This window comes from Hetaerina americana, unplaced genomic scaffold (assembly GCF_022747635.1).
Source record: "Hetaerina americana unplaced genomic scaffold, ioHetAmer1.1.p SCAF_9, whole genome shotgun sequence".
Classification (NCBI taxonomy): Eukaryota; Metazoa; Arthropoda; class Insecta; order Odonata; family Calopterygidae; genus Hetaerina; species Hetaerina americana.
In genome coordinates this window covers 42,010,138-42,025,590 of record NW_027287538.1, presented here as the reverse complement: position 1 = coordinate 42,025,590, position 15,453 = coordinate 42,010,138, and the positions used below count along the sequence as shown (strand labels likewise).

Genomic DNA, 15,453 nt, shown 5'->3' with positions numbered 1-15,453 from the left:
GCAGAGAAGCTGTGGGCCTTTTCACAGCCGGAAAACCTGGAAGGGGACATCAGAGGGGCGGGGAAAGAGGCAGAACAAAATTGTGGAGTGGAGGAACATTGACTACTCGACGTGGACTTAAATAAAGGAGAGGGGTGTGAGAGGAGAAAACAAAAGGAAGAGCGCACGTGATGGTTCCACGCGATACGTCACTCCGTCCTCTTCATCTTCTTCTTCTTAGCCATCGGACGTCGCAGTGAACCCGTTTTCCGTTGCTCAGCTTGCATTTTATGTGTGCGGGTGCGAGATTTTGTGTGAGCGGTGTCTGGGAGCAGTCGGGGCTCATTGTCCTGCACACACCGCCCTCCCCCGAAGACTGGCTGCTAAAGGTCGAAGACAAGCCCATCCCCCTTAAATCCAACTCTCGAAGCCTCCCCGTTGCCCCCCTCCACTCCATCAAAAGTGACGTCTCAGGGTGAGAGGAATAAAATAAAGACCTCTTGGCTGGCGGTGACGGAAGAGGTGGGAGGGAAGTGGAGGAGGACGAAGAGCCCTATTTCTTCGAAACGGAGCCATCCTTGACGATTCCCACACGCCACCGAACTAAAACCCACCTCTTTAGGACCGTCTCAAAATGTGCCTCGGGAAGATATGGTCCTTTGACCTCCGACTTGGGCGAAAATCTCCCGCCCACACCCTCGGACGACCCCCTCTCTCCGTCCTACGCTCCCTCCCGCCCACACTCTGCGCCCCGCCAAACCACCCCGCCCCGGAGACCTACGGCCCCCGGCACCGCCGCCAACCCTCTCCTCTACTACCTCGAATATTCGTCTTCCTGGTCTTCGCGTCAGTGACTTCGTGCTCGGGGACCACCAGGACGTCAACCGGTGAGTTTTGCCAAAACTTTGCTCTCTATCTCCCCCTCTCTTTCTCCCTTCCCCGCGAAACCTTTCCCATGACCCCCATGCCGTCCCCCTGCTACTTCTCCCGTACTTGGCCCTTGTTACCGACTCCTCCCTCGCCATTTCCTCCCTCCCGATTCCCTTTACGCTTCCCGCCGTAAACCGCCTTTCCACCATCTCCCTCTCCCCTCTCCCCCTCGACTCGAGGCGGTCGGATCTTTTCCTCTTCCCCCCCCACCCAACAACCCCTTCCGTGCCCACCCGCCCTTTCCCCATCCGTCAACCACCTCTGTTATCAACTACCCACGCTCTCTCACCCACCTCGAGGCACTTATTCCTCACACACCTACTCCTTCCCTTGTCCTCTTTGTCCGCCCTCTCTTCGGTCCCGGCTCACTTCCTGCCCCACCACACCGCCCCTCTCTTTCTCTCACTTGTCGATTCCGCACCCCAGCCTCCACTCCATTCCTCAACGGCGAGGAGGAAGAGATGGTTTAGTGCGTCCTTTATAGGATTGGACAAGGTTTTCTTATCCTTTGGGGCGAAAATTTCAATAGACAGGTGAGTGTGACGGTTTTCTCACAAGTTGAGGCAGTTAAGCTTCCTCCCCCCTTCCCTTTTCCCGTCGACTCCCCTACCCCTTCCTTTCCGAGCCTTACCGGCCGACACGAGGGAATTTGGTGGGGAGTGGCTGTGGGTTGCGAAACAGGTAACTAATAAAGGAAACGCCGCAGATTAGAAAAAGTATTCAGAACATGGCGACGGCTATTTTTCTTCCCTTTTTCTCTTATTGTAAAGAGGATTAGTTGATGCGGAAATCAAAGCTCTTATGCATACTATATATGATGTTTTTCTTGACACAAAGTTTGGGTATTCGGGCCAAATTGTATCCTGTTCGTTATTTTGACCTTAAGCTGCAAAGTTTGGGAAGAGATAAATCGCATTTAGGCTAAATTTGCTCCAACATTTTGTTCAAATGCGCAATGTCTCCTCGATGGTAGGCATTGTTAGCATATGGAGATAGTGTTAATTGAATTTGTAACCCCGGAAGAAAGTAGATTTTATGGCATATAAGTTGATCAATAGTATAAGAATTCTGTCCATTATGCAAGCAATCCTTGCCAAATCCAGTATAGTGTCCTAATGTTGCTACTTCATGTAATGAGTGAAGGATTTATATGTTATTCATAGCTTGAAAAAAAATTTGAGCAATTGTACCCTTGAAAGTGACTAAGTTAATTTTAGTGTTTCTCATGATTCAGCGCATTCTTAATTCGGCAATATCTTAGAACTCCCATGAAGGCGAGCAGATATATTTCAGTGCTTCAAGTTAAAGAGCAAGCATGTTTTGTGAATTTAAAATTACGAGAAATAGTTTATGTAAATGTTAAATCAAAATTTTTGCACAGAAATATTGCTCGAAGTAATTTGTTTTATCCGTATGTAATGTTTTGTGTATGTATAAAATAAGCAAATGGATAGTTATGTTTTGGCGTGCATTCATTCAACTTAGAAATTGTTAATATGGGCGCTGAACCATTCCGGTTGTTTTATGATTAAATTGTATTTGAGTAATGTTTTTCCTGAATATTTTTTTCCACGAAAATTCTTATGGAATATTTATAGTTTTCACAGCGCTAAAAGACGTCGTGGGAGTTTTAATTTGTTCTTTAATAGCTGGGAGAATCTCTTTTCCTTACTTTGAATCGTGTTTCCGAATGAATTTAGATTCCCGTTACCACTTGCATTTAAATGATGCGCGACCCTTGATTCATTTAAGGGCAACCCTCCATTTATTTTTCAGCTGACGTTTTGTAAATCGGAAAACGCGGGTTTGATCATTTTTTTGAGCTTAGGACTTATCCGCCTTTTCGATACAAATCCCTTACTTCAACCCATCACCCCGTCTTGAGCTTTTAGCCGTCTTTTCTGCTTTGAAGAAAGCGTTCGCACGGCTAGATTAAAATGGCCAACTCTGCATGGCAGCTTCTTTGCTTTGGGTATGAGAATAGTTTATTCATATTTTAACCATTGATGCAGAACATTAAGGTTGCTGATTTTCTGCATAGTCATGTTCGGCGTAATATTTTGAATACTTTTGAATTTTTACATCAATTACTGGCACATCAGTCTGGAACCATTGAATGTTATTGAGGCATTAACATGGATGTTTCATATTCCAGATCTTAAGCATGAGAGGATATTGAAACTTACGAAATAAAATTCTCGTGTGGGTTACAGAATAAATTCCTAAGTGTAAGACATCGGAGTACTCAGCAGTAAAAATCAAGTGATAATGTAGTCTAAATAAAGTAATTCACAAGTTGAGGAAGAGGACAGATACTATACTAAAAAATGTTTTCTTTTACGTGTCTTATTTTGCCTCTGTATATTATTATTTGGATAACGTAATTTATTTAATGGTTTGTGACTATGTAGATTGTATTTACCTAAGCGTTTGTAAAATTGTGCTCTTTTTTTGGACCACTTCAAATCAAAGCAATACGTTTGTGCATCCACGCATATCAGTAATACCTTGAATCGTTGTATTGATGTTACCATATGAATATATGAAACTCTTGATAAAGGGTTCATTCAGTTTACCAAATCTGTAAATTATTATTGAGGTTTTTCGCACAAGTAATCTAAGGTAGATTTCGGATGTATATGGACAACTAGTGTGTGGAAATATATTTCAATCTGTGGTGAAAAATAAAAGATATCAATCGTTTCTCCTCAACTACCATTTCTATAAAGCATTTAAAGAGGTCAAATGTGAATTTATGGCCTATTTATAACTTGTATGGACTTTATAATAGTAACTATATTTAGTGTTTTCATTATGAGCTCTTCGTCGTTAAGGGCTTTTGCTTTATGAACTAAAATAGCCGATTTTGCCTATTAAAATAACGCCTTAAGATTCGTAGCAAAATCTCTTGCCGAATCATAAAAAATACCTAGCAAAATTTTAGACGAGTTCAAATTGAAATTTGAGGCATTGTATTTTAATGAACGAATAGCATAGCATAACAGGAGAAATAGGATTGTATTTAGTCTGAAGTCATTTCTTATATTTTTTATTTACTCTTCCCCCGAGTGGATGATTAATTACGTTAAGTGCATGCGATTAATAACTTATTAGTGTTCCGTAATAATTCCCAGAATCTCTATTATGCCTTATTCATCAAGAGCTGCCTTATAATTTTCCTTGCACATCACTCATTTCTTAGGCCCGTGTTAGACTCCGCTGCTCAGCATAGTATGAGGCGAACGTGATATGCATTCCGACAGGGAAAATTGCCAATTTTTTCGAAGAAAGGGATTTAAATATTAAAGAGAGAAGGCTTTTTAATGTGCAGAGGCATATATTATATTCTTGTCAGTTTTCTGTGGACAGTATTCTCTAATTTTTTAGTATAGTCTAAAAGAGTCCCCTTGTCTTGCCTCCATATTTTTTATCATCGATTAGTTTAAAATTCTCTACGAACGAACAGTGCTGGCAATGCAGGCTTAGTTGTTTAAGCTAATGCATTTGGACTTACTTTTTCAGTTTTAACTGAATCGGAAACCGCCAGATTTTACGAATAGAAAATGCAATTTATATGTTGTAACACTATGATTTTTTCGTTAGATTGTTTGGATTATGGAGTTTTGCTTCTGTTAGGGTTATTACGAACATATTCATGTACTTTTTACGATATTTGCTGGCTACCAAATTAATATTCATTTATTGAACTGATAAAATGTTTCAATTCTCATTCATAACTCTCCTTTTCTCTTCTGAAACCTTTCGTACTGGTGATAACTTGTAATTTTTCCATTAATTTGGGACAGGTAAATTTTATAAATCGGTTATAAAATTCGTGAAACAATATTAATTCTTATGACTTCATAATTCTAAAAATGAATATTTTTGATGTTTTTAATTTATGAGACATGTTAATATCAAAACAACAAAATGAATCAAGTATAAATTTTTCTGTTAAATATTCATTTTCTTTATTTTCGTATAGATGTATTGAAATTATTATGGCAACATAAGTCAATTGTGAATAATTTATGCCGATTAACTGTGTTTCTTCTTTTCTTCGGTAAGTATATATGTTTGTCGCCCACGGGTACTTAAAATTCGTGAATATGGAAGCAATACCCGGAATTCGAATGGCTTCTGCAGAGCTGTCATTCATTACCCACTAGAACACTAAAATATTTTCTAAAAGCCATTGCGTTGTTTATACGCGCATCAAACTTCGATTGCAATAAAATCCTTCTATGGCGGAATGATTTAGAATGTATTGGGATTTTCTTTCATTGAATGTTGCTTTTCAGTATTTGTTTCAATTAAAAAATGCTTTCCTATTGTAATCTTTCATTCATGGATAATTAAGCGCTACGGTGGAATTTTGATGGATTACCAGAAATGAAAACACTAGCATGAAGAGGTGAAACCGACTTGCTATCTGAAATACAGGTACAATGTTAGTTTACGCGAATCGTGGGCCGTTTTAGTTTAATCATTGCAGGCTAATTTAAAATATCGATGCTATGAAAACCATATAATCTCGCCATACTTTCAAAATAATTTAAGGCGGGCATTAACAGAAACTCGTGAATATCGTCAGGACGCTTTTCATAAGGGGAATTAATTTCTGCGAAGAATGACACCCTCTAGTTTATTATTTAACTTAGAAAGATGAACTTTTTATAAAGCAGTAAGTATAATATTATTTGAAAAATATTATTAATAATTTAAAACTATTTTAACTTTCAAATGCCGTTTTGAAATGAATTAATTTCAAATCAACGCATCAATATAAAGCTATCGTTATTTATATTTCCCATGTGCAATTGCGTCTTTAGGAAGCAGCTTCTTATGTTTATCGTAAATGGCTGATTTATTTTAAATGAGCCCTAATCATCTCAGAGCTCTCAAATAGCAAGAAATGAGCGTTAATTATTACTGGTTCAGGGTGGATGACGCCCTCGGGCTTGACTTCCTCCGCCAAGTAATGGAAGATTCAGTGGCCACGCTTGTCAAACTGCCCGCGCACATACAAAATACATCTTCCAGTCCACCGCCTTCCCCCTCGCTCTCCCCCCACCCTACCCCGCACTCTTGCCCGGGATGAAGTTCGTCCTCCTTTGGCCCCAGTTTCCTCTTTCCCTCCACTCTTCTTCCGCCTCCTCAACCTTCAGTCCCCGCCCTCCCAAACCCTCGTTTCTCGCTTGCTCACCCGACCCCGTACATTCCATCCCTTCCTGTTCGTCCTTTCCGGAAAGGTTTGAGGAGTCTGTCATGATTGCTCCCTCGGGGAGTCCTCGCAGGGTCTGCGGGGGATCCTAAATACGAGTTCCGCCCCGTGCCGGCCGCGTGTGTGTGTGTATGTGCGGGGAGTTGGGGGGATGGGAAGTGAGGGAAAGCCGAGTGGCGTGTGCGCGTGAGCGTAGGAGGGACACGGCTTAAAACTGGAGGATTTTGAGGACGTGAAAGGGGAGTGGACGGGGTTGATGGTTGGAGAGTCTTTTTTTTCTCTCTCTCCCTCTCCCGTCGGTCCACAACAATATCCTTCCCTCCCGCCCTCCTCGGTGTAACTTTTACTCCGGTTTAAATTTACAAAGCGGAGCCAGGAATTCTCTCTATTTCAAGACGAGCGCTGCCGTCCAACTTAGTGGTTCCGGTGTGAGTAAGAGCGGCAGAGGGATCAGTGGGAGGGTGGGGACGTAAAGCGATGCTGGGTCTTACGTTTACAGTATCCCTTTTTTATTTCCCCAAGAAGGAAAGGGTTTAGCTTCTTTTCCCCGGTGGAAAAAGAGGGATGGGTGGCCTCTTGAAGGCATCGTGTGCTATTCAATGGATCGCGCTGTCTTAAAATGATTGAATTCTTTCTCAATCGGGTTTTCTTTTTCCTTTCCAGCCGCACAAATACATTCATGCTCTTCCCTCCTGAAATTTATAGGCATAATGGTTTCATAACCGTGAGTCTCATCTCCTCGAGTATTCCGCATTGGAGTGGATGATTCGAAATATTTTATCTCGCTGATGCATTTTTAATCATCGGTAATGCCCTGTACCGTTGGTTATCCATCGTATATCGCATTTTATTTTATTCAGTTAATCTCATTAATTGATGTCATTAACAGAATGGCTTTGGATTATTAATCATGACTTCACTCGCCTTTCATGCCAAAACTTTTTAGACTTTCGCAATTTTTCACGCAGAGATAATGTTTGCGAGGATATTAATACGGAGCTTGGTTCTGCATGATTTCGGAACTAAGTCACCGAGTAGAAAAGTTAAGCGCAGATTGGAGGATTTTGATATGTTGGTATGGTTATTAACGGACAAAATTAAATGGAAAGAAAGACAAGCGGAAAAGTATGGGGGAGAGGAGAGAAGGTTGCTGGAAAAAATTGAAATGATGGAGAGTGGATTTAGGTCATTCTGACTGACAATGGAATCTTGAAAGCAGTGATAGAGGGGAAAATATTGGGTAATAAAGGTAGAGGAAAGGAAAGAAAGGCATTTCAAATTGTATAATTTCGGGAAAAAAAACATGTAGACAAAAGTTGTTTTCTTATGAAAGTTATCATGTGTTATCTTGTGTTCAATGAAACACACAGGTGTAAGAATAAGATAGCAATGACATTGCGTAATGATTTCAGTGGGTTTATCAAAAAATCATCTCTCATTGCTGGACTAATTCTTGCTAGTAATAATAAAAACTTTTTTTGATAATATATCATGATATCCGTTTAAATACGGTATGTATCTGTAGAGGCAGATTCAACGGGGAATATTTCTTTGGGTAGTCGGAGTCATGAAAAGAATTTACTGTAATCCATAGCTTGACGTTTTTTATAAGTGATGCTCTTAATATGTTAAAGGAAAAATAATTCTATGCAATATTAAAATCTTTTAGCAGAAGACCTAAGATAAAGGAGGAGGAACTTCGCAATACCCTAAAATTGCATGCGTAAGGTGGGAGTTCTGGTATCCTAGAAGATAGGGGAGGAAATGTGATATAGAAAAATGGTCTGAGTACCATCGCAAAGGAGCAGAACCGAAAGCCCCGTTCAAAGGAACTTCATCGGGTGTATGCCAGCGCGCCTCCTGCGCTGTATGTTCTTTGTATCGCTGGAGCGTGCCTTATCACATTTTAAAGGCTCAGGGGTAATTAATTTGTGAATCAATGCAAATTTTTCACTGAATGCGGTCATCCAGCGAGTCAGCTGTGTTACAGTCTGATCGAATCTTTTGGTAGAAAAGCTGTATTGAATGCATACATGATTAAACAAGAATTGATCACATTGATTTTTAGGAATAAGGAATGAGAGGGGGTAAGAGGATGTGCTCCTTTTTAACGGTAATGAGTTTCTTTAAAATATGCACTTACATCACCCTTGGTGATGATCAGTAAAGAAAATGGGTACCACATTATATCGAGCATAGAGGAATCCGCAAGCTTTACGGGCATGAAAGGAAGGAGGAATCATTTAAAACTATATAAATATGCATGTATTGAAATGTATATTCGAAATGTGTTTAAGGTTTATTAGTAAATATTCTCTGAAGGTGGAGGAAACATTGGAGAATTTACGGGTTTACCAACATAAATTTAGGCTTCATAATAAATTAAAAATATGGCTAAAAATGCAAAGCTTTATGGAGGGTTTAAGGGAAAAGTAATAGAGAAGAGAATGGATGGCAAGTTGCTTAAATTATCGACGTGACGTGGCTGGGTCGTGTTGAATGACTGACTTGTTATGGGAAATAAAAGCGGAAATAATGGAAGCCTATGATATGGTGATCGGAAGTAATGCATTCAATGGGTTTCGGCTCAAACTGTTGGAAGTTTATGTTCGTTAAATGAAGAACACAATGTATGAAATGAAATGAAGAACGTAATGAAGAATATTTGAAAAATACATTGTGTTCTTCATTTAATGAATCGGGAGTAATGTTTAAATAGTCATGATATTTTCAAATAAAAGACAATATCGACCAGTTTTTAGAAGAATTGCATCCAAATATCGTAATTCACTGTTACATTTCATTATTCTTCTGCTTTTTGTTCTACCAATCAAAATATTGCAGGCGTAGAAGAGTGACCCGGAAGACATTTTCTTTCCAGGCATAAAATTGTGATCGTGCGCTATACATTTTGGTTTTTCTGTTGTAATTGCTACCATTCTGCTTCCCCTTCGTAATTAATGCGTCAACAATTCAGTCTATTACGCTGGCAGGTAACTAAAAGTAAATATTTTGTATTTTTTAAGAGGCGGTATTACCGATTGTTCCAATCAAAAGAAAACCCTTAGCTTTCATCGATGTAGTTTATATTACCAGTGGTGCTGACGAACGGAAATTTGAATATATGATGGATAATCGTCAAGAAAATATTTCTTGCATATTATTTTCAGTTATACGTTATAGTATTTATGTAAACTTTGCTATTTAATTAATTTATAGAAGTTTTACAAATGAATATAAGTGAATAGAAAAATATTAAGTATGCACATAAAAAAAGACTAGGTAAAACTGTACTATGGAGCGTAACTTTCTGTCGTTCGGGAAGTTTTATTTTATATTATATTCATATACACCCTGCAAGTCACCGCCATGGTGTTTATCAGGGGGTGAATACACGCCAGAATAATTGTACCCGAGCTTGACCCTACCGCGGACGAACAATGTTATTATGATTCCCCATCGTTCGTGGAAAAATGACATCTTGAATCTATCTGTTTCATACTTAATCTCTCTAATTTTTGCATGATATATCCTACCATAGTACTATGGGGTTAATAATACATCTCCAACATCACTGCTAAAAAGACTCACAATTTATGCAAGAGCTTCAATATGTAATTCAACCTTCGCTCCGTGAGTGATTCTCAGACTAGCTGCACTAATATTTTGGATACGCTCCTAAGTTTATCATGACACTTTTTACACATTTTACTCCTCTACGCTGCACGCGATCCAATTCGGCAATCAATCCAACTTCGTGATGACCCCATATTCTGGAAGCATATTCTAAATGAGGCCTAACCAGCGACAGATACCATTTCTCTTTGACCTTTTCATCACATTTGCCATGTACTTTACTTATTAATCCTAACTTTATGTAGCTTGTCCACCTATTCCCCGTATGTTCCCGCGGAGAGATCATGAGTGAGGGTAACGTCTAGGTATTTAATTGAGTCTACACATTCCATTTCGGTGTTACCAATGCATAGGCGTTCTGGTGGGAATTGCTCTTTTTCCAAAAATTTATGAATACGCACTTTTTTTAGTTTAATTGTAATTCCCAAGAGTTGTACCGGCGTTGTATAGCATTAAGGCCATCTGACATAGCTACTGTGCCCTCAGGATGACGGACATCACGGTAAACCACTGCATCATCGGCAAATAAACGTATTTTACTAGTGACTACGGAGTCAATGTCGTACGTAAAGTAGGAATAAAAGAGGTCCGATGACACTTCCCTGATGAACACCTGAAGTAACTCCTGCTGCATTTGAGCTAACTCCATCTATCACTACTCTTATAACCCATAGTTGAAAAAATTGATATCTTAGCCGTTGAGACAAGAGGATAAGATAAACGTGGGTGAAAGGCTTCTAAGATGTGGTTTTGGAAAATAATGAAGAAAATAAAATATGATGACGAAAGACCAATGATCAAATCCTAGGAATGGAAGTGTAAGGGAAAGAGGCTGCTGGGAGAAATTCGAAGGAAGCAGGGCAAATGGGTTGTAGAGGTACTAGGAGGCGGTTCGATGCTGAGAGCTGTGCTAGCAGAGTTAATTCTGGGTGAGCAAGGTTGTGGAAGGAAAAGGCTAAGCGTTTTGAATTAAATTAAGGGAGTTAGAAACTTTACCTATCTAATACCGAATTATTCTAGCATGAATTGTGGGTTTTGAGAATATATTAGGCCATCTTAGTTAGTGCTTAGGATTTCAGTAGTGGGTAGTGTCTTGGTCCAGAAAAATTGACCATTATGCCTGAATTGCACTAGGTGTTATGTCGTTTTGCAAAATTGATAAGCAAGCAGCATAATTGTCTAATTCCTGGTCTGTCAATAGCGTCTGTCATATTATTTTATTTTTAATAATTTATCTGTTATCTTGGACCCCTGGATAACCAAATTTTAGGATAATTCTATTTTCTTCTCAACCGCTATTTGAGGGTAGATTACAAACGTACAAAAACATACCGGAAACCTTTGGTTAAATTATCTCTTATGAAATTGATGAAAATATGTACGTGCCTCGAATACAAGTATATATATATATATATATATATATATATATATATATATATATATATATATGTATATATACTAATAACTGGCTATAAAAGTTTAATTATTTTGGCTGTATATGTAAGCAATTGGCTCGGCAAGTCGAAAAACCCGTGGGGCAAGTCCCGATCAAGAGAATATTTTTGCATTTTACAAAAAGTACTCAGAATCATCAATGATGGAGGATGGAGAGGATGGCAAATGATTATTTAGGGAATGATCAGTTTGAGTACAGAAAGGTGAGACGCACACGTGATACTGTAGCATAAATGAGTTCAGTGATAGAGGATAATATAGAATACACTCGGTATGTATTAGACTGTTTCGTAAATTTAGAGGGGTTCGATATTTGGTTGAACAAATTTTTGTGACACGCAAAATAGTCGTAGATTTGCAATATTGGCTACCCATCCGAAACCTGTACCTTTCTCAGACTGCTCGGATGCGAGTGTCGGAATTGGAAGTCTTCGGAAGAGGGATAAGACGGGTGTCCATTATTAGCTGTGCTTTTAACCATATTTTTAGAGGAAACAGTTGAAGAGGAATGAGAGGAACTTGGTATTGGAATGAAAGCCAAGGGAGAATTCATCAGATTAGTAGGGTGGCCAATAATTGAGTTTAATTTTGTCGGTCAGCAAAGGGCTTGCAAGACTTACTGAGCACAGGGACGTTCTGTATGGGTGTCAATAAACAACTCGTCAAAACTTTGATGTGGAACGTGGTTTTGTACAACGAGGAGATCTGGTCTTTGTGGCAAGATGATAGGCGCAGATTGGTGTATTTTGAATTGTTAGTGTGGAAATGGTTTATTAAGTTTAAATGGACAGAATGGGTAACAAACGAGGATGTGCTAGGCTTGGTGGGTGTAGAGAAGGGATAGTGAGAAATCAAAAGGATGCAGGAAAGTTGGAAGTGGAGCTTTTAAATTGGCTATAAGACGCCGAAGATTGATGTAGAAGATAAAGTTTTAGGCTAGCGAGGAAGGGATAGGAATAAGAAAAGGTATTTTTGACGGAATGGAGAGAGACATGAAATATGAATAGCCCTTTCTCAGCTTGTTTTTTGGGGGAGGCTTGGAAATGTATTATTGTTGTAACATTCTGTAAAATTTGTACATAAAAACCTACTTTAACCAATAGAAAAACAATAATAATAACAATTATTGAGTGAGGTCTTATACTTTTTTCCAAACTACGAGGCTGGTTCAAATTCTTAAGTATTAAATGTTACTCACAAAGCACTTTCTCCAGAATATTGAAAATTCCGTTACTTGTGATCATTATGTTTCTGTAGACGTAATTTTTACGTCAAAGCTAAGATTCAATGAACGCTCCTGAAGGGGTTCTTTTGTCCGCTGGAAAATTGCTTATGGTCCGTGGCCGAGGCTTCTGGGGCGTCGTTATCTTTCGACGTTAGACCGTCTTTGAACTCTCGCAAACCCGAGCATACATTTTTCACATCCAAAGCAGCATCGCGTTATATCTTTCGTATTTGACGACGATTTTAAATGGGTTGTGAGCCATGGAAGAGAAGAAAACGGACGGTTACATGCTGGTCCTGTGCACCAAAGGAAGCCATTCAAAGCATTTACAACTATTTTCGTCCTAGCCACGGCTTTACCATCCATATGCACTGTACTAGACGGCCATCTACGTCTTTTATTTCTAAAGGTTACCCGCGTTAATTAAACTCAACCACATCAATGTACTCCCAGTCTTGAAAAAAAAGTGGGTGACCTTAGAACTTGACCTACCTCATACGTTCCTGATAATAGTTTTCTCGTTGTAAGCTGTGTGTAACATTAAAATCGACGTGGTATAATATTTTTTATATTAATTCTGAGCCACTATTAAATATGTGCCGAAGCTGATCTGGTGTTGGGTATAAAAGAAATGAGAGTTTTATTCGAACAATTCTCAACCTATCTTTAAGAATCCCTCGAGCCCAATTTAGGATTTGCTCTCACCGCCTTGTCTTGAAAGTAGTGACGCAGTAACGAAAATCGAAAAAGAAACCCCGCCGCTACTTACATCCCTTTGTTTCACTAATTCTCGCTAATCCAGTCTCTCCGAAATCCTTTCCGCTTCGAGCGGTTTGAAGCGGATCCGGAATCGACGGGACTGCGGAGCGGGGTGAAATGGAAAAAAAAAGAATTTGGAAAAAAAACACGAATGAGAAACTCAGAGCGATGCCATATCGGTTCATCGCTTCACCGTAATGCTTCCTTTGGCGGTAATATCGCCCCTCACGCTGTACTCCCCACCACCTCGTGATGTAGGGGACCCAATATCCGACCGAGATCCAGAATAAAAAGGTTTCCATAAAGTTGAACCGCTATTCCGAAGTGAGAAAGGAGAGGGGCGGGAGAAGCGGAGTCATCTGGTGGGGAGAACGGGGACTCCTATGGGAATGAAATATGGCGAATGTGCCAGGTGCAAGATACAGCTCCCGATTGTATGGGAGAATTCGATAGATGACGTGTTAGATAGGCCTTATACCGCACGCCAGCCCCTCTGTTATGAGGTGGCTGGTGGTAAAAAAGTCTTTGGTTCAATATTATTTTATCACTTTTATTGTTTCGTTAAAGTGGATATCCAATCTGCGTGGGGATTATGCGTGGATCTGTTTTCCTCTCGGGTATTTGCTAGTTCTCCCGATTTCGCTTTTCAGTTTGCATTTCATGTATTAATTAGATGCTTTAAGTAACGGGTGTGGAAAGAGGAATCAAAACAAATTGGTCTCAATACCTGAATCGGGACGATAGGAAATATGTGATGGTCAAATTATGGAAATGAAATTCTACTCGTAGTCTGAGACAGTTTTTTCTCAAAGAGTAGCGCGAGGAACAGAATATATGAGTATTCGTTAATATTCTGTGATAAATAACTTGGATTTTTGTTTACTCAAGTTCCACACGTTAGTAAATCTCTAATTCCTAAAATATTAAATAAAAGTTATAAATAAATCCTTGCCCCATGAATAGATGGACTTGGGTTTTTTTCACACAAAAAACATGTAATGCTACCGGTTTTGTCGCATAGGTGACATAGTATCAGGTATCTTACGCCTAATGTTATATGTTTTATGTTATACCTGATGATATTGCATAATGTCGCTGCTCATTTATTCAGTGATCACGAATTTTTGCATGGGAGAGCCTCAAACCATTAAATTGAAATGCTTGCTCATTTATTTTCTATGTGAAGTATATACTTTGGTGTCATTTGCCAGGAACGATTGCCCAGCGTCGTCTTAGCTTTAAACTAGCTTCAAGTGGTTCAACGAAACTTATTAAAAGATAATGTTCACAATTGAGCGTATTCAAGTTTATTTTTTTCAGTTGTTTCTGGTCAAGTTTCAACTCCATCATATACTGTGTAGACTAACGAAGCCATGACTCATTCCGTTTCATTGAAGAAGAATGTAAACATACATTAGACCATCGATGACTGGAAGACCTATACTACGTTCCCATTAAAGACAGACAGTTTTAAAAAAAGGCTAAATTTCTTTTTAAAAATTTGAATAATATATTCAAGTGCATGAAAAATGGTTATATTGATGTTAAGCAAATGATCAATACCCTATTTCCTTCCTAAAGGCAAGATTTTCTTGCAATTATATGAATGTTTTACGTCTACTTAATGGACAGAAGTTTACAGGCAGAAACTTTATGTTACCAAGTTATTCTCGATAGTCACTGAACTTTGCAGGCGGCTTAGATATTATGCCAATATAAAGTGACAAGACACAGAAACCCATGCGCGTGTTCACTTTTATCAAAAAATTATGTATGCTCACATTTTATGACTCGAATTTATTTTAAAATAGGGTTCCATTGGTGAAAGTAGCTCTTTTGTTTTAGTTTTTCTTTTTGGTGAAGAGCCTTTACTTGAAGGTGTCGATTCCTGACGTCTTTCCCCGATGACACCAGGCTCAACTGACCTAGGGCAAACGGTATTTAGGTGTGCCATCATTGAGGTTTAGAATATATTAAATCGTTATCACGAGAAATGTTAATGTGGTTTTGGGTTCTCATTGCTGCTGTTGCCGTCTACTTGTTCATAATGTAAGCGCAGTCATGGTAGTTTTAAGATTTTAGGAGCTAGAATTCTAGGATATCAAAAACTTTCTATGCCTATCCGAACAATTGAGAACGCGGTGACAGCCACAATTATTATCCTTCTAAGTAGACGAAAGCACGGTATAATATACTATTAGGTAATAATGGTGAAGAAACACTATAAAAGTCTGTAATCCAGAGG

At 39.1% G+C, this 15,453-nt stretch overlaps 1 long non-coding RNA gene across 1 annotated transcript in view; it reads left to right on the top strand.

Moving 5' to 3' along the window:
- Nucleotides 1-289: 289 nt before the first annotated feature.
- Nucleotides 290-15,453, top strand: part of LOC139699082 (uncharacterized) — a 41,324-nt gene continuing 26,160 nt past the window's right edge. The window contains exon 1 of the long non-coding RNA XR_011703050.1: nucleotides 290-866. This is a non-coding gene — a long non-coding RNA (uncharacterized lncRNA). The remainder of the gene's footprint in view (nucleotides 867-15,453) is intronic.